This window comes from Python bivittatus, unplaced genomic scaffold, assembly GCF_059951505.1.
Source record: "Python bivittatus isolate LINGU-HERP-01145 unplaced genomic scaffold, Pbiv_v1 ctg000220_np1212, whole genome shotgun sequence".
In the NCBI taxonomy this organism is placed as follows: Eukaryota; Metazoa; Chordata; class Lepidosauria; order Squamata; family Pythonidae; genus Python; species Python bivittatus.
In genome coordinates, this window is record NW_028277048.1 from 33,307,220 (window position 1) to 33,328,115 (window position 20,896).

Sequence of the window (20,896 nt, forward strand, 5' to 3'; positions counted from 1 at the left end):
TGGATGAAGAGCATGATTCATTGTCATTATTTTTCTGGTCTTTCTATCCAGCTGTGTATCTAATGACTGGAATTGCCCAGGTGTTAATTGCCTTGATGGTATTTCCTCCACTGAGTTTGGACTTTAAGATCTTCTTTACGTTATCTTTTCTTTAAGTGATGTATTCACTACTAACCTTTTTCTTGTCTTCAGTGTGCTTGATGTCAGCTTGAAGGATACCCAGGTATTTGTAATGATCTTCTTCATCCAGACTCTTGATGTTATTTTCATAGGCATCCTGATTCCTTCAGTTTTCACTATTTTTCCCCTGTTGATGGTAAGGGTGGCACATTTGTCCAGTCCAAACTCCATTGAAATATCTTGACTGTATATTAGGACAGTGTTGAGCAGCGATTCTATTTCAGATGGTGTTTTCCCATACAGCTTCAGATCGTCCATGTAAAGGAGATGAGATAGCTTGGAAGATGTTTTTGATGTTTGATAGCCATGGCCTGACTTGTTCAGTATTGTTGACAGAGGAATCAATGCAATGACAAACACTGGTGGTGATAGTGAGTCTCCTTGAAAGATTCCTCTCTTGATGTTAACCTCTCCCAGTCTATCACCATTGACCAGCAACTGTGTCTTCCATTGGGCCACTGATCTTTGCACAAAGCTTCTGATGTTTCTACTGACTCCTGTTATTTCTAGGCACTTGATTATCCAGTTGAAGGCAGGGAGTCAAATGCCTTCTTGTAATCGATCCAAGCTACATTCAAGTTGGTTTTCCTTCTCTTGCAGTTTTCCAAAATCATCTTGTCATTTAGGAGCTGATCTTTTGTTCTGCTCTTTGGACAGTTTCCTTTCTGCTCAGGTGGAAAGAGCTTGTTTTCAACTAGGTGCTGTTGGACTGCATCAGCTACCACATCAGTTAGCAATCTGAAAGTTGTAGGTAAGCAGCTAATTGGAACCAGGTAGGCATTTCGATAATATAAAAGCAGATCCTTGTGCAAAGATTTTTTGAAAGATTTTCTCCCAAATTTATTAATTGAGTGATTATCTTATATTCTGATGAGATTATATACTCTGCCCAGACCCTGCCATCCTTCCAGAAAGCATTGAAAACCTAACTGTTTGCCCAGGCATGAGAATCATGAAGTTAGTGAAGCCTAGGTGGGCTGATATTATATTGCTTTTTATTCTCAGATGACATTTTTGTTTGGAGTTATATGTTTAGATTTGTATGTTTTAAGGTTTTATATTGTGATTTCTGTTCAAATTTTGTTTGCCTTCCAGAGTTGCTGTGGCAAGAGGAATGGCCCTATATAAATAAATAAATAAATAAATAAATAAATAAATAAAATTCTGATGGGAATCAAATAAGCTTTTTTTTTTTTTTTTAAGGGATGAGCAGGAAGTGTAAATCATTGCAGAGACTGCTGGTTTTCCCCTGTGGAGAATAGCCATTACATTGAAAGCTGCTTTTCTGGTGAATTTTAACCCTCTTTGTAACACTTTTCTATCTTTTCTATCCAATTATCTCTTCCTCTCATCTCAGTTCTATCCAGATTCTTGCCTTTCTCCTTTCCCCTGCCCTTTGCACCTATATTTTTCCCTCACTCCATCTCCATCCTGCTTCTTCCTCTTCTTTTTCTTTTTTTTCCCACTTTCTGTGGGAAGGTGGGAGGGGGTCAATTAATTTTATAAATGGGATAGTTTATTTAATAAACAATCACTGTTAATTGTTGTTGGTTTTTTGGCTCCAGTTCTGCCTTTTTTGGCATGTGCTGCAGTTCAAGAGGGAGTAGACTGTATTCCATGTTTTAATTTAGAACTGAGGGTTAAATGCACTTTGAATAGATTTGTTTCTGGAATCTAACCTGGGTGGTGGGACGAACAGAATGCTATCTGAGTGGAAGGGTCAACATGCTGGGTGAATCAAATTGTGGGACTGTGTTTGATTTTTCCACAAGAGAAGCCAAGAGTTAGGGCATCCTTTCCCCATGGTGATGCCAACGTTCATGGTGCCTGGGCATTCTGGCTGCAGCCCTCTTTGGGGACACCATTTGAGGAAGGCTGACATGTCGAATGGTTGGGAAGAAGCGAAGTCACCTTCTTGCCATTCCTCTATTCATAGTTGCCCCCTCCCTGAAGCAAATGTTTTCTTGTTTGAAAAATTAATCATTTGCATGTTCAGTTGAGCAATGGACTATTCAAAACTAGTCAGCTAAAACGTGCTCAGCTGTGGCAACATTAAGTATGGGTGCGTACATAGGCACATAGTTCAGGATGTTGACCCTGCTGGGGGGATGCATTTTGGTCCCCGTTTGGCAACTTTCTTCACAGTATCAAGTTGAAGATGAAATAATTCTCCTAGTCTTGCCTAGAATTCAACTGTAGCACAGCATGCGATGGCTGGCTCTTGTGACATCTCCCTTCCCTTTCTCTAGAACAGCTTTTCAACTTTTTTAGTATTAATAAAGTTGCTGCTTCTTCTTTTTTTTTTTTATGAACTAAATCCTATCCTGAACAATGTATTGATTGGATAAATTTAGAGGTTGGATAAAAATAAAATAAAAATAAAAAAGAAGACATGGATCCTTAAGTAAGTCTCTTTCAGTCATTCAGGTTCTGTATGCAGTGAGCGTGGAGGGGGGGCCAGCATTCTGCCCATCTTCCCTAGGCATCATCGCTGAACATTGCAGAAGTGCTCACTGAACAGGTGTAGACTGTGGGGCAGAAGTGCCCTCCACTGCCTTGCGTGAATTATAGGCATCTTCTGAAGGACTGGAAGGGAAACAAGAAGAAGCACAAAATCAGCACTGGATTCGGAAGTTGGCATTTATGTTCATTAAGAAGGTTTTTTTAAAAAACAATAAGTGTATTATATCAAACCAGAAAATAAAACAAACAATAGGATTAATTTTAATGTAGCCTCCAAATTAATTAGCATGGTGGTGGTGGTGGTGATGATGATGATGATGAAGAAAATAAAAGGAAAAAGGAAGAAAGGCCTGAACAATTGTTAAAAAATAATAATTCCAGTAATGGTGATCATATTCCTTGAAAATCTTCTTGCTTGCTCGTCAGAACAAAACAAAACCCTAATTCAAATGCTGACAAACACATTTCAATAGCCATTGCTGCAAATTAGATAATGATTGATTAGACTGATATCCTGCCTTTCCTTCAGGATCTCAAAGTGTTGTACACATGGCTCCCTTTCAAATCTCCTCCACCACAACAACCCCATGAGGTTGTTGTGACAGAGAGACAGAGGGACTGGCCCAAAGTGGACTAGAAGGTGGGTCTCCCTTGTGTCAGTCTAACACTTCTTCTGCAACACCATACTGGCTCCCTATTCCCCTTTCAATGGTATATAATAATTCTTTTAGCAGCTACCATGCTCAAAAATTCCGGAGATCTTAATAGAGCCCAAAGACAAGGGATAAAGCCAAAAAGAACATGCGCATCTTGAACACACTGCAATCAATCTGGATTCTGGAGTCATATTAACTATTCAGTTGGTTTCAGCCCCGAATGAAGAAAACACAGATTACAGTTTCAAAAACACATGTGAAGCTACTCCTTGAGCAGGTGGACTCTTTGGAGAAGACTTTGCCCCTTTTCTTTATTGCAATGCACCATCTTGCTGGCCAGTAATTAGCTTTGCTGGAATCCTGCACAGCAGTCCAAACAACCAAGGCCTGCAGTTTTGAGAGACTCTTTTTGTGTGCCAAAAACAGAACAAACCTTTGTTTTGGCTCCTCCTGTGATCTTGCACAGTAGAGCTAAAAAGTGGATTAAGAAAGAGTAATAAGCTAGAGGAGAAGAAATGTAGGGCTTTGCTCATTTATTTCAGATATTATGGGGAACATGACCTTTGCGATAGCTTCCCTCCTCCCCCCCTTGTATCCACTGATGATAAGGAGAATGTATTTGGAGTTAAAATAAAACAGAGCACTTTGAAAAGACGGAAAATTAGCAACATCTGGGCCAAGCAACTAAGGAGGGATGAGAGAAAAGAAGATGAGGTGGGGGGAGGCAAAGGGAAGAAAGGCAAAAGACATTTCAGAAGTCACTCTGATCTCACAGAGGAATATTTTAATGCAGATCTTTTTATATCCTTATTGTGGGAGGCCAGAACACTCCTGGCCACTGGTGTGTGGTCATTTCTGATGGTGTCTTACTTTGTGGGGAGTTGACCTGGACAGAGTAGGAAACAGTAGTGGGGCATTTTGGAACAGGCCCCAGAAGAGGGAGGATAGGAGGCATGAGTGACTCCTGTTTCCTCTTTTCAGAGACGCTACAGAACGCCCAAAGCAGGTGCAATATTCGGCAGAATCTGATAGCAGATGCTACAGGATCCAGGATTACCCCCTGTATGGAGATGGCCCCGTCCCATCCGTTCCAGGTTGTTCCAGACTAAATGTATTTCATTGATTTAGCAGAAATATCAAATAGCTACCTAGTGAATTCAGTCTAATTTTAAAATAATGATCTTTAAAGGTATTAGCAAAGTGTATGAATATGCAGACTGAAACCAGTGGATTAAAAATTTAACAAATTTCTTTAAAATTGCTTTTCTACTGTAGAAAGACTGCAGGAACATGGTGTTTTCAACTTCAGGCAGGTAAAATGAAGTACCATAAAGTAGGAATTATGTTGTCATGGCAATGGTGGAAGGAGATCTTCTGCAGTACAATTTTGCAAGAACTGTGGGTTCAACAAAGCATTATGAGATCTGTAGCTTCTGCATTAAGGGATCTGTAGTATCCTGAAATTCTTCATTGCTTTTGGTACAGATTTTGCATCTGTGCCCAATGCAATGAAGAAAAAGAGTGAAATGGAACCGAACCAAAGATTTAGCAAACCTTTAGATTTACTAAATGTCTTCAAAACTTGGGAGCCAACAGAAAACATTTCATTGAACGTTTAAGGATGATCTGTAGGTACTAATATTCTAAGTAGGGCTCTTTCTGTTTTCCTAGTCATGTCCCTAACATCAAAATGTTTTTCCTTATTTAGGCTTATAACACTGTCATAGAACTGAAAATAAATGTACCCAGCATTGACTTTCTACATTTACGAGATGCCTACTTTAAGAACACAAGTAAAATCCTACCTGATCAGACCATTATCAGAAGGACTCTGCTTCCCACCAGTGCTAAAGAGATGCCACTAGGACTTCACTAGCAGTGGTTTCTTTCTCTCTGTAGTCCCCTTTTAGAGTGATCTTTAGAGTCTGTGGGTATATTGGTGCATCTCTTGTTTCTGTCTGCATTACTGCAATAGTCTGGCTAATCCTGATTCCTCTCTTCATCCCCTGATTTTAATCCAGAACAGAGTCCTCCTGACAGAGCAGGGCTTTTCGCTGGTAGCCATTGGGAGCCAGAGCTCGGTTTCAACTGTTAGTGCTTATGTTTAGAGGCATCTGGTCTCTCTCTCACTCTCACTCACACACACACACACCAGCATCTGCCTACCCTTATTTCTCCCTACAGTCTGTTTTTCCCCTTACATTCCTCTGAGCAGGCTCTTCTTTCGGTTCCTCACCCAGGGTTACTGTCTCTGCAACTTGGCAGTCAGCTCCCTCCTTCCCCATGTCTCTCTAAAAGTCTTTTAAAAGTCATTTAAAGGCCTTTTTATTTGACCAGTAGGGCCTGGTTATCCCACCCTCCTCCCATTAATCTTAGCAGTTCCTAGGTTAATCACTATTTTTATTTTAATTATTAATGTATATACGCTCAGTTGTATCACAGAGTGTTGTTTTAAATATGTGTGGTGGTTGCCTTTGGCTTGCCTTAGTTGTTAATAATTGTTTACTAGTGTGGCTGTTAAAGTCCAAACTCATTTTATTGGATCCAGTTTTATCATTGCTGTGTTGTTCTGATCTGTACTGCACGTTGGAAAAGGCATGTAATAAATAATTAGTATTACCATTATTGTCACCCATACTTCAGATTCCAGCTTTTATAATCCCAGCTTTAATCTCTGCTGCATTTCTTCCTAGCTTGCCTCTGGCTGTCCTCTGAGTTGATATCATATCAGACTCCTTAGAAACATGAAACGGGAACGGACATACAATTTTTAAGATACCTATTCTGGAATGGACAACTCTTTTTCAGCCAAAGATCACACTGTTTGCTTCTAGGGCCTATTTTTGGCATTTGGCACCAATTTGGGGTAGCACTAACTTGGGGTATCCACAGCTTGAGTATCTCTGACTTATACAGGGTGAAGGCAGACCATGCTCAAGACGTGTGTTCTGCTGCTTTTGTACAGAAAGAGCTGCTCAACAGTGAGCACGGGGCTGCCCTTGAAGAGTATCTGGAAGCTTTAGCTGCTGCAGGCAGCACAGGCAGTCATGTGTGCCTCTAGAATGGCACATGCCACACCTTTGCTCCATTGGTTGCTGGTTTGGTTCCGGGTCCAATTCAAGGTGCCAGTTTTGACCTTCAAAGCTCTTCATGGCATGGGACCAGGTTATCTGAGGGACCCCCTCTCCCCAATTACATCTGCCCATCCCATCAGATCTGGCAGAAGAGGTATGTTGCGGGTCCTGTTTGTGAAGGAGTTACATCTGACGGGACCCAGGAGACAAGCCTTTTCTGCCATGGCACCCACCCTGTGGAACATCGTGCCTCCCCCAAAAGTGAGGCTGGCTCCATCTCTGTTAGTTTTCCAAAGTCCCTCAAAACATGGTTATGCCATCAGGCCTGAGGGACTGGTGAGTTCCTGAGGTGACTCTGTTGCAGCTAATATCTACCTCCCTCTCTGAAGAGTTATTAAATTTGTTTATACTTGCTGTAATGAAGGTTAGAAGTCACTTCTTTATATATATATTTTCTCTTTATTATATTCTCTTTTCTTTTTCTCTTTTCTTGCACTTTTTATTCTTTCTTTACATTCTCTTCTCTGTCTCTAAGTTTAGTTTGTATTAGTTTTTACTATTGTGATTAAAATTCTTAATAAACATTATATTTAAAAATCTGTTGCCCTCTCTTTGCCTTTTAATCACATTTTAAAAAATTGTCTGGATTTGTTAATTGTTTTTATATTGCTGGTTTTTATTGTACACTGCCCAGAGTCACTTTTTGGTGAGATGGGTGGCCGTATAAACATGATGAAAAAAATAAACAAACACGCAAGGAATTTCAGATTGCCTTTCTGGGACAGGTTCTTCCTATAGACCAGGCCTCAGTGCAACTTTCTCTCAGTTGCTGTTGTACAGGTGATGATGGAGGCCGTGTATCTGGAGGGCCCTAGAATGAAACAGGCAGTCTCAGTGCACCTTATTTTCCAATTGGATCCTTCTAATGTCACTACTGTAACTTCACACTGAATATCACATGGAATAGCAAAACCTAAATATTTTGTTCCAAAGACAGCTTTGTCACTGACATCATCTCATTATTTGGTATCATATCACCATATCCCTGAATACAGTGGCAGATTAGATGGCTGGCAACAGTCAGATAAATGGAAGAAGGGTGAATGAGAGGAACTTCATGACGTCAAATCGTATCAAGTAAAACTAAAGGGGCTTTCATTATTTCACAAATGTGAGTATTAGTTGTATACTAACCATTGACTCAAGCTTGGGGAAAAATTAAGTCCATTATTTCCAAATACATAGGAGCCTCCATCTTTATGATTGGAATCATTCCAAAGAATTTGTAAAATCTAAATAGACTATTCATGAATGAATGCCAAAATTCTTAAAAGACAAAAACTAACATGTTACCTTTGCCCCAGCTGCCATGAAGAAATCTATAGACAGAAAGGTTCTGGAAATTTAGAATGTGTGCCAATCGTCATCATGCAAATAGACTTTTATATTACAAACACAGAATTAGCTTACTCATTCCTGTTAAACAGGAGAATCTCTTACATTCACAATCCATAGCTTGATTAGAATTTCACCAAAAGTGTAACACAAAACCCCAATAACCTATCCATCTTTATACCCACAATACAGGTTGCCATTGAAAAGTCTATTTTAGAAGAATGTGAGGATATTGCTAATCTTCCAAATATAGTGCCATCCATACTATTAAGACTGAAATTCCCAGAATTCCCAGGCAACATGGCCAATTAGCCATGGTGCTTGGAAATTTGGGGAGATGGAATCCCAACATCTTTGGAGGGATTACTGCAGATATCAGTAGTTAGCCAACCGTGGCTGATCTCAGAAAAGTTAAGTAGGGCTGGACTGGTTAATATTTCGATAGGAGACCACTAGGAAATCATAGAGCTGCATGTTGGATTGGAAAGTTGAAAAACATCCCCCCCAAAAGCAGTGGCAAACCACTTCTCTATAGTTGCCAATAAAACAACACAGACATGTCCATGTAGTCATCACTAATCAAACTCCACAGGTAAAGTCAGTATTTGGTTTAAATCTGAACTCAGATTTGTCATACTAGCTAGAAATTATGGGAACTCTTTTCCAATATATCTGGCTGGTACCAAACTGGAGGAGCCTATTAAGGAATGAAAGATTAAAGAAATGTATTTTCGGTATAAAGTATCAGATGCACTCAGAGATGTATATAAATCTCCTACATAAACAGGATTCTGAAATTCAGTGAGAATACAATCTGTTCACATACTGAAAATAATACATGAATGGATTGTATCCTTGTTGTAATGAGTGACGGGAAATCCATGGGTGGATTGGGTCTGCATCATATAGTAAATATTGCAACAGAATAAATATGTTGACTCTGAGATTGATTATTGCGAGCTGCTTTTCCTTTTGGTACATGGAAGTTTAATTCTAACAATGATTAATATTAATTATAAATTAAACAGATTTGATTAGGAACTTAAGGCACACATTTTTCTGGATTGGTGGTTTCTTTATGTTAGGCACTGTTACTATACATATCCAAGTACTTGTCAAACTAATGAACACTGAAAATGCATATATATAGGAGTGTTAATGATATGATGTCACTTCAATTTAAAAGAAGGAAAAGAAAAAAAAAGACCTGGAAAATTATCTCAGAAACAAAATTCCAACAAATTTGACTGAAAAGCTCAAATATCCTTCTTGTTGAAGGGGGGAAAAAAGCCTAATTAACCATTAACAGATAACACGTTATCAGCAATTGCTACAAATCAGGTGTAGATTTATTCTTCCCATGTTGTATAATCATTCTTTTGGCCAGCCTTCATGCACAAAAACTCGACAGCTCTTGATGTCTTGATATATTTCAAATACTGGGAATATAGCCAAACAGAACATATGCATCTTCAATTTACAAAGATTGTGCTACATTCCTGTTGAATGAATCCTGTGGATTTCAGCCCAAAATGTGGCAATGATAGGGCAAGTCTAGACTATGTGAGTTAATTTCCAACTTTAGGAGCTAGGAGTAGACGTTGCTACTATTCTTTCTGCCACGGCTCAACTGTTTGAAAATCTGAGTTTTGAGAAAGGGGACATCATCAGAGTGACAAAATTGAGGCTTGTTTTTCTATAAGTAAAACTACCTCAGCACATCATGGAAAGAAATTGAATTAGTCTAATAGCATTGATTCATTCTTATCCTAAACATCAGTTCAGAATAAGGACAATGCAATATACGTTTGTGATTTCATTATATCTCTTATCCAATCCCTGATTTGCTGGGCTGATTTGAGAAAGAATAGTGCAGAAATTGTGCCAGCGCATCAGCAGCAAAGTAAATGACTGATTGTGAATTGTTGTTTCTCTGCCATGTGTAAGTAGTAGCTGTTTTGTGCCTTCAAGCCAGTCTTGGACAAGTCCCTGCAGTTTTCTTGGCAAGGTTTTTCAGAAGTGGCTTCCCATGGCCTCTTTCTTAAGGCTGAGAGTGAGTGGTTGGCCCAAGGTCACCCAGCGGGCTTTGTGCCTAAGGGATGACTAGAACTCATGGTCTTCTGGTTTCTAGCCTCGTGCCTTTAACCACTATACAAAACTGGCTCTCCTGCCATGTGTAAAGTACTACTGAAATTAGAAGAGGTAGCAGAAGATCCATGTCTGGCTGAAAAGGAGGAGAGTCAGATTCCACACAAGTGCAGTTACTGGAGCACAGCTAGGCAACTGCTCTCCAGATGTTTTACATCACAGCTCCCTCATATTTTTGCCCTTCTGAACTAGGACTGACTGGATTCAAAATCCCTAAACTCTCTTGGATACCAGATTACTTATTCTTTATTATAGTTTGCTTGGACAAGAGTCTACATATACCGTAAGACAGCAATACGCTGAAAGGATTTAGCATCTATGCAAGACTTATGTCTCCCCAGATTCTGCTGTCCAGCAGGAAGTCCCACCCCACTGCCTTTCCCTCTTGCATGGGTGTATCAGAGAATGAAGCTTTGTTCGTTGTTGTTCCCATTACTGTTTACCAAGGTTTTAATTTGCTTTAAATCTGGAAAACAGCAGAGCGGTGAGGTCACTGTATGTTTTGAAAGTTTAACGGTAACATAATTGAATAAAAAAAATTAATTGTTATTAATGCAATTTATTTCCCTCCCCTACTCAGGGTAAGCAGGAAATTTCCATTGTATTACCTTAATTACATCAATGATGCATGGCTGCATCTATTTATTTATTTATTTATCTGTCGAATCATCTTCCAAGTAATTATTGATATGTGATTGTGATGGCAGTAATGTAACTTTCTGGACTATGTTTTAGAATTTGCTCATGTATGAAAAGCATCATTACTTAGGTTTTATGGATTACAACTTCAGCAGAAGGTTTCCTGCCACTGTCTTTGGATGCAACACTCTTATTGCATGTATACTTGCAATTAACTGTTGTACCAAATTATGAATAAAACGCATTAATCACCACAAGCAGAAGATTCCAAGGCTGCTAGATTGGTTTGGAACCCAAAGCAGAGAATCCTATATGAATGTTCTTTTCTTGATAATAAAATACAACAACAGCAACAACAATAATGGTTTGCTGCCTTTTTACAACACCCCAAAATCAGCTGTCTCTGCTCTCTTCATCAGACAAAATATTACCAAAAGAAAGGAGAGAAAGAGAGAGAATGCAGCAGATGCTTTAAAAAATCCCAAATCTTTCATGACTAGAATGCTCCCAAAGAATGTAAGAAGAGGTTTCAGATGATCACATTAGGCTATATTAGATAGGACAATTGTAGCTTGCCACTACAATTTCTGGGAATAAAAGTCTAATGATCATTTATTCCTTCACCTCCCCAGTATTTTAAAAATATTTTTACCCCAATGCCTCAGAAACTGCAAAGTCCTTGCACATGAGCAGTTACAGTAATCCACATGGTAACTTGGCAAACCATGATACGAAATGAGAAGTTGAGAAGCTGGCTCTCAAACATTTCAATGGCACCTAAAAAGAAATTCCTTATCTACTGTATTCTGAGCAGGAAATGGTCAGCTTATCTGCAGTGTGCTCAAGAGCCCAACCTTGGGGAGAAAGCTATTTAGAATTGACAACTGTTGCAAAATTGGGGTTGTAGCCTACTTTCCTGTTGTTTCAGAAAAGCATGGCTCCACTAGATCAGTGTTTCTCAACCTTAGCTACTTTTAAGGTATGTGGACTTCAACTCCCAGAATTCTGGGAGTTGAAGTCCACATATCTTAAAATTTTTAAGGTTGAGAAACACTACACTAGATGTACTACTCAGTCTCTTCAAGTACTGTGTCCAACTTTTGATGCTGGTAGTGAGAAACCAGTTTCCCAAAGCTTTTTAATTTCAAGTTAACTGAGCAATTTCAAGTTAACTAAGGTCTACATTCACCTTTTCTTAGACATTTCCTCTCTCTCTCTCTAATGAACCAAGTCACACCCCAGACACAATTCTCTAAAACAAGAGATTCATGAAAAGAAAGATTGCAGCAAGGTGCTAACATTAAGATTATACAGAACTCAAATAGCCATCTTATTGCTTCCTGGCCCAAATGTTACAGTTCTTTTCTTTTCCCTCCCCAACGCGAACCAAACAGTCCTGAGATGGGCCTTGCATGCAAAAATACAGAACAGGGCTCCATCTTCTAAGGGAAAGAATGTTGTTTGGGCAGAATACACAGCCAAGGAGGTCTTCAAATAATCATGTAGAAAGTGCCCAAGGATTAAAGCAGCAATAACAGGCTTGCTATCAATATCCAGACTGAGATGGCCACAGTCAGGTCTCTTGTGGGTTTCTTCATCCTTTCATTCTACTTAATTTTCAAATATTATATCATTCCTGGGGGCGGCAGTCACTGGAATAAAGACAGAATAAAGGGATCAACTTTTTCGGGCATAATTTTTATATAGGCGTTACAAGAGAAACCACGCGGACATGGCATCTTTAATTTGGAAACTATGTCATCTTGGTTTTAGCAAAGCTGATAAGATTTCTGATTCATTACTGTGATTATTATCCTAAATGAATTTTCAAATCTTTTCTGGGACAATTACTACAGTGTGAGGGTTAGGGTTAAAAGTGGCCCTGAGCAAACATACCTGAGAATTGGGACGTCCGGATTAGGAGTAAAAAAAAAAAATCAAGGTGGAGCCTGCAACCCCATGATTGAAGCCCTGCCCTGTTTTACTTGCATCACTCCTGATAAGAATTTATGTAATATTTGTATCTTAGCTCATGCTGATTCCCTTTATGGTTTAAACATTGTTTAATACCTCTCAAGAGGATGGCAGCTTGCTACTTTTTGGAATCTTTCCATTTATTTCTTGCCATGAAAGGCTTAACAACATTCTTAAAAGTTATATGTTCTTTTAGGATCTGAGGTTGCCAAGCTACACAGCAGCAACTTCCTTTGGTCTTATTAGTCACAGATAGAGTATGAAAGATTTGGCAGTGTTTTACAAAGAGTGACTTGGTTATTTGACTTTGGGCCTATTTTCTTTTCAAGAATCAGAGACACGTGGAAATAACCACATTTCCATTCCAGGATGATTTACAATCAGTATGCGCATGCCTGGGTGACTGTTTCTATATGCCAGGTCCTTATGACATTGTCTTTGTCTCATCCCCAGAACATAAGGCAGTTTAAAGCTGTAGTTAGCTGTTCCAGTTTTACCACGGGGTTTATCTACTCTCCTTGGCTGTGGACATGGTCTAGCACACTTCATCGACAATATGGTTGATGATATGGTCGGGCTGGGTCATCCCAGCTCCTAGTGGAGACAGGCACTTTGTATGAGTTCCCCCTCATCCTCCATTATGGGCTGTAAGGAGAGACCTGGTGTTTGCAGAGACATCTGCTAGCACAATGCCTGACAAACATATTCTGAAGTGCCAGTCAGGTTCTACACCAGCTTCTTATAAACACAGGTCTAGCCCTTTGTTGAAAGAGTGCTAGATATGTGCTGTATGAAAGGTTGGGTTAGCCCAGGAAAGACAGCTGTGCATTGTTGATTCTGTCACCAATAAGTCTATATAAGGTTTCTGCTATTTCTGCTGACAAGAGATTTCATGGGGCCATACATGTTACTGTTTTTATTACTTTGGCACGGTACCATTTTACATACTCCATGGGTCCTCCTGGTTGCTAACAGCCATGACCACTCACTGCTAGCAGGGCTATTCCCTTGCAGCCCTAATCAAGGATGATTATGACTACTCCCTCCTGCTTCATCCCGATTGAAAATCACAGGGGTAGAGATGGGCATGGAGTGAAATGTGAGGAAGCACCCACAATTTTCCTTGCAGCCCCTGTTCTGTGCCTATAATCTGTCCATTTTTGAACGTGGGTCTAGCTCTCTTTTGAAAGACATTCAACCCATGTCAAAAAGCGCCTGACAGGTCGCAGACGTGGAGGATGGACAGGGGAGAAGCAGGAGGGAGCTCTAAGGGCTTAACCAGATGGCCATGTTGAAATGCAATCCATTAGGAAAGTGTGCCAGTATCAAATTTGCTGCTCCAATGGCAGAGCCCAGTTTTGCCACATTAATGAAGCTGATAAGTAGTGCCATCCTGATGGTCTTAATGAGGGACAAGTCAAGGAAGGGGACTGGTCGATTCCTCTGGCTTTGTTTCCCCACTCAGTAAGCATCACCTGTCAGTGGGAAAATTTGCTTTCCTTACCATGTGGTGGGGCAGAGTCGGGTAGTGCAGCCAGGGGATTTGGAAGATGAGTTTAGCTTCCTAACAAGCTGCCCAAGAACGAGGATGCAGACAGGAAGGTCCTTTGGGCCTGTGACCTTTTGCTTGGACTTTTTCAGAATATGGGCTCTATCCTTGTACAGAGGGAATGGCCATGAAGGACAGGTAGGACAGCCGCTACCAAGGCAATGGCCAGATAAAAGGGGCCTGAGCCTGGGCCAAGAACGTAACACGAGTAAACATCTCAGACAAGTCCCTCCCTGGTTCACACAAAGACAAAGTGAGGGAGGGGGGAAGTGTATTCAGACTTGCAGGGTTCTGTTACTATAGCTTTACAAGAAAAGTAGCACTGACCTACATGGCATTGGTTTCCTAGTCTGGTCTACCTTGAAGGGCTGACAGTCTTGCCCCATGCCCTTCTTCTATATCTGCCATCTTCCAGCCAGGCTATTTTGGGATGCAGGTTTAGCCCTTTTTAAAAGAGTGCTAGACTTTTGTTCAGAAATGGCCCTACTGAAAGGTCACAGGCATGGAGGGCGAGTTGCAAGAACCATCACAGGCACGTTCTCCCTCTTTACCCTGCAGCCCTTCTCCACAGTATTTTGTTGATTTTATACATCGGATTCAGGTCAGAAGGATTTTTTGATCATGTCGTATGAATAATTAGAAATGGTGTTCACAGCAAAAAGTAAAAAGAGAGAATATAATTTTTAGCAACTGAGTTGGGAAGTGTGATCACCTGTATACTGGAATTGAAGTGCTAATTCCGTTTCAGCTGGGGCTTTACTGTTGTCAGATACATTATGTGGGGAGATGAGTTTCACACTCTCCCTAATGCCGAACAGTGGCATCCCTGCATACGAATGCATAGAGATCTATGAGCTTCAAAAGAGCAATATAGATTTGACATCTGATATGCAAATAACGTTGCAATCGTGTCATTTCCTACGGTTCTGTCATTACAGAGGAGCATGATCAAAAAATGGGACTGTGCCCACTTCAAAGAGAAACGTTAACAGTTCTTTGAGCTAATACTATTGCTGATAAGAAAGCAAACTTCATTATTCCATCCAACTTCATATTCTCATAGCCTATTTCTGTTTACTTTAGGTAGGTAAACACACTCTTTTCACCTACCATTTTTTCATGACATGAACCAAGAGGGTTTTTTTGTGTGGATATATGTTTACTGGAACTAAACTGTCCTCCCCCCCCCCCGTTTGAATATATATCTAATACACTAATTGTATGAAGAGAAACAATCTGCTCCCTGTGAACAACAAAATGTGCAAGGTTTCACACTAACCTCTTTGTTGCTTACTGGTCCTTTGATGCTACTCTTTCAACTTTTCTGTCTCCCTCCCTCTTCCTTGGGGGGGTATGTTTGTGTGTGTGTGGGGTGTGTGTGCATTGTTTCTATTTTTAACAGAGAGTGATCTAGCCTAGTAGACAATGAGCTAAAAATGTTCCCTCCCTGAGCGCTTTAGACAAATAATACAATCTCAGCTCAAAGCCATGAAGGATCCTCAATGCCTTGTGGGCATTTGGTATTTTAATCTACCAAGAAGTTTGAGTTAAGGTTTTTTTTTTTCCCTCTTAGCTTTCCATAAAGTAATTCCAAACTGTAAGCCACAGACTGACCTAACTACTTATTAAAAATGCTAATATGCTTTTGTGCTTTGATGTCTGGTGAACAATAAAAGGGAAAGAGCTGCTCTGGGACACTCTAATCCTTTATTTGTCACTAAGTTATGACACCCAGCAGAGCCGTGTGACAGTCCAAATCAATCATTCCCTGTGCACTGCAGGCCTTCGCTGCCTCCTGCAGAGCCTATGCAGTTTAATTAGCTTTTTTTTTTTTCACACCAGCATAATGTACATCTGCAGCTTCAGCAAGAAAAAGGAATGGGGAATATTTCACTGAGATGAGGCTCTTAATATAAAAAAAAAGTTCACCCTTTTTGTAAGAAAAAATCTCTTGGAAAAAGAAATATAGCAATCTTTTGTCATTTTACTTCTGAAGTTTGCAGCAGAGGCCTACTGGATGGAGTGCTCAGGACTATGAAATGTACATTTAAATTATTATTTTTTAAAAAGGTAACACAAAGCCCTTTTCAGCTAAAATACAGCATTTCAAATGCCTGTTCTTTTATAATGGGTGATCAATCATTGCTGCATGTGTTTGCTTTCATGAACATGTACATGTTTGATCCTGCTTCTTCCTAGATATTTAAAACAAAATATGGTTGAATGGGGGTTTAAAAATTCTCTTTGGAAAATTAGAGAATGTTCATTCTCTGTGTCCTTCTGTGATAGTGTTAGTTTATGTTAAAACCACTGAAGTCAACAAAAGATGTCTGATTTACCCTGGATGATGCATCTGGCCATCATACCACTTAATCTGAATATTCATTTTCTGGCACTGGGTATGTGACAAAGAAACTCCCCCTCAATCAACCATTGAAATCCAACATCACAAGACCACTGGTAGAAAAGAATGTATGTCATCTAAGTGTGTGTGGGATCTTCCAGGCTACTAGGCTGAGACACCAGAAGCTCTTTAGACAAATGAAATCGTGTCATCCTGAGGGAAGAAAAAGAAGAGAGAGATACAGAGAGAGAGAGAGAGAGAGAGAGAGAGACAGCCTCATATATAGCCTCAACATCAAAGAGCTTTGATTCTGCCACATAGCATTACAAGTGCTGTAGGTCTACAAAGTTTTCAGATGTATCTTGAAAAGGAATTAAACCTCAAGATTCAAGCCACTTATTCTGAACTAGCCCTTTTGAGACTGCACCAGAAGCAAGGAATCTCTTCTAGAACATTCATTATTTTGCAGGATATAAAACAAGGGTGATGGAGTCACGCTGAGGTGGCTAGAAGTTGAGGGTTTTCGGATGACACTCTTACAGCCAAAGTTATTTCTGATAGGGCTACAACAATCTATGTCAGCTCTTCAATGATACTGAAGATCTTGCTAAATATATGAGGACCATCTTATGTTATGAGATGTGATGCTCTCTGCTCTGGAGGTCTTTCCCCAGTGGAATGGAAGAGAGTTCTGAGACACCTTTTTAGGGGCAAAGTAGTGGCTTTCATTCAGGCAGGTTTTCTTTTCTAGTTTTGTCCTTGCCATCCCATATTCCAACTCAGTCCAAGAACAAAGTGCATAAAAAGTATTAGGCTTTGTCCCCCCCTTATCTTTGAGGGAAGTCAGGTGACAGCAGTGACTAGAAACAGAGGCAGTAGAGGCAGATTAGGGATTGGTAATAGGGATAGCTGATTTCATGCCAGTATTGTTTTCTGCCAGCTGAAGGATGGGTGGATAACGCTGTGGGGAATGGCCTTTATGCAGATTGTAACTGTCATGGTTTCCCTCAAAGAACCCTGGGAATTTTAGACTGATGAGCACATGCCTGCCTGACATGTTCTGAAGTGCTGGTCAAATCCTAGGTCAAGGGCTCTGTTGAAAATGTGTATGAAAAGTTGTTTTAAACCAGGAAAAAGAGCTGGGCTGTGCCAGCTGTGCATTGCTGGTTCTGTCACCAACGAGTCCTTTATAGATTTTCTGCCACTTCTGCTGACGAGGGAACATTGTGCAGCCATACTCTTTATTGTTTCTATTACTTTGGGATGGTGCTGTACTGCATACTCCATGGGCTACTTCTGGTTGCTAACAGCCATAACCACTCACTTGCTAGCACTGCCATTCCTTTACAGCACTAACAGAGATAATATAGGTTTCTTTACTGAACTCCAGTTTCCAAGAATCACCAGTAAAGGTAGTTTCTGTTAAAATAACAGTGTACATTTATCCAAAGTTAACATGTGGCTTCTCTCTCTCCCTATCTCTCATTCAGTTTCTGCACTACCCTTCATCAAAAATGCTATGAGCAGAAAACAGTTAAAATAAAAAAGTGAATTATTTTTTAAAACACACCAAAATAAATCAACCGAAGCAGCAATTAAAACAAAGCCTGACATTTAGCAGAATGGATAAAACCACTATCAAGTTGACTTATACTTAGTGTCCCAATGCTCAGGCAAATCAGAACTTCCTCTAATGTTGAAATAACCTTAAAGTTGATGCAGAGAAAATCTTGAGGGGAAAGAAATCCCACGTATGGGAGAGTGAAGAGTCAGATAAGCCCTGTTCCCACTTATCACCTCTCTCATTACAAATAATCAGGATCACTGATATAAAAGATAAAAGAGAACCAGCTTTTAAATCTAGGCATTTTGACCCTAGTTATGATATTAACGTGGCATGTGGGGGGGGGGGGAGGTTTAGCATCCTAAAGAATCGTTAGGGTTGACAGTGTTCTTTGCAGAATAAAGAGGGAATTAAAATATGAAGATGCCCTTGAACTGAGCTCAATTCCTGGTGCTTCCATGGAGGCATCCATGCAGTTTTCTTAGTAGCAGAATGGAAACAATTTATCCTTGTCTTCTTCCAAGATGCATTTTGACTTCCCTAGGTCGGCGTTCCCTTATGGTCTTCCATCTAGCCCCAACTCTGTTTAGCTTCCTAGTCCACACAAGGTACACTGGGTACAGCCACTTTCTGAAAGTCAAGAGCTCCATCTCTCTTTCTCTCCCTCTCTCTCCACATACTCATTTACTGTGAACCTCTACTAAACCTTACCCAAGTAAATGGCTACAACTGGAATTCTGGACTGACCTTGCTACGTTGCAAGATCAAACAACCTACTGCAGGTGTCGCTGCACAAAGGCAGGAACTCACGCGACAAGACTTTTTAAAGGAATGGTCAGAGCATGTAGGGCCCCATTTTCATAAACGAGCATACTCTTGAGCCAACACTTTTGTCACTGTAGCTCCTGATCAAACCTGGACGAACACTTTTCCTACAGTGAAAGAACAGTACAAGCATCCTGTTTCTGCTCATGTTTTGTTGAATCTTACTGTTTTCCACTGATACAAGCCTGTCATCTACACTCAGGAAACCCTTTTTTTTCCAGAAATGTGAGCCAAAGCCCTGGAAGGCTATTAGAGTCAGGAATCAGGCCCTGGCGTACTGCCAGAGGGTAGGAGAATCATAGCTTGATAGTCATATATTTCTCCCAGCAATTAAATTAAAACAATTGTGTGATTCCTGCATTGGTGAAAGGGGATCACTCCTACTAAACTGCCATACATGCAAATGCTATTGAATGGCAAAGTCACAAGTTAGCCGCTGTAAACTGGCCAATCTGGAATGGCACAAGGCTGAAGTAATCCCATCTCTAAAACAGGTAAAATAGTCAGAGAACTCATAATATAAGTAATCTCCTTGCATTCAATTCACTAAAAGTAAAATAGATTTTTTTTCAAACAGTCAGGAATGATTGTAAGATCTATCTATGTATCTATCTATCTATCTATCTATCTATCTATCTATCTATCTATCTATCTATCTATCTATCTATCTATCTATCTATCTAGAAGAATTATATAGCCACCCACCTTATAGAGTATAACCCTGGGCAGCTAACAAAGCAACATAGAAAAATAAATCAAGAACCCTACAAAATTAAAACCATCACATAGAAGCAAGGCACCATAGTTCTCCCATGCCAACTACACATGTTTTCTTTCCTTTGGTTTGTCTGCTTCCCCCTGATAGGAATAGGCAAAGCTGTTGAATGTAAAGGAATGGGCAAGGGGTACAGATCTCTATGAACCTGGCTGCTGAAAGCCAAGGTGTATCTGATGATTAGGCTGAAGATCAGCTAGACTTGCTCCAGACTCTTTGACTACTGAATTTAACCCTTTCTGAAACATGTAATACAGATTCCCTCTCCTCATACCTACTATGTCCAAGTAGGAAATGCAGATAGGGGCAGCTGCAACAATAATCATGATGTGGCTATGGAGCTTCTGGGGTTTTGCTTTCTACATAAAGCTGTCTACATTTTTTTTCTAAAAAAATACATACGATCAATCTGAACTGCTGTCTTATGTTCTTACATTCCTTATTTGCAGTTGTTTTGCTTGCTCGTTATCCAACTCTATCTCAGTTTTGTTATGGTTGTTTTTGTTATCATTATGGCCAACGTGCAAGAGGTGGGTTAATGAAGTCAGTGCCCTCTTCTGTAAAGCATGTGTTTAAAATAAACCTGTAATTTTGAACTTTACTAGATGGTTGAACTACTCTTCTGCACTAATGAAGTAGCCATCTCTTACTTTAGAGAAACACTCCGCATACATCTTCTGTGTGTATTACACACTTTTTGAAAAAGAACCCTTCATTTTGGGGTTCATGTAAGCATTTCATGAATCACAGACACATAGCAGCATATAAAACAGAAATTCTGTTCTCATAATCTTCTCTCCCCATCTGCCTATCCATTTTTGTCTCTCCCCCTCTGCCCCCGAAGCATTTTGGTATGATTAAATATTGTACAATTAATCAATTAATTGAACAATGCTTCCTTCCTTTGCTATAATTTGGAGCGGAGGAGTATTTTATGAATCTTATGTTTGAATAGTATGGTGATTTTATTGTATCTTCTTATTATTCTTTCATGAGCGTCTCTGAAGATTATTTTTCAGCACAAAGCCATGTCATTTATATTTTCTTATAAACATGCAAACAGAATTTCTGGTTTGGAACTTTTAGCTGGGATATAAACCATTGCAATATAATTAGTAGCTGGGGAAAGCCAGTAGATCATTGGTACTACTTTGTTTTCAAAGGATAATTACTGAGATTTGTCAGATTTTACCTGGAATGGTTGTGAAGAGGAAAGCAGTGATGAAGTGGTGGTGAGACAACACAGAGAACGCAGCACAGTCTGGATTATTGAGTGTTGACAAACCAGCAGTAGAATCCATGCCCCATCC

At 39.9% G+C, this 20,896-nt stretch overlaps 1 long non-coding RNA gene across 1 annotated transcript in view; it reads right to left on the reverse strand.

Moving 5' to 3' along the window:
- Nucleotides 1-2,547: 2,547 nt before the first annotated feature.
- The window catches only part of LOC148216320 (uncharacterized), a 33,412-nt gene continuing 15,063 nt past the window's right edge, over nt 2,548-20,896 (reverse strand). The window contains exon 3 of the long non-coding RNA XR_015795773.1: nt 2,548-2,766. This is a non-coding gene — a long non-coding RNA (uncharacterized LOC148216320). The remainder of the gene's footprint in view (nt 2,767-20,896) is intronic.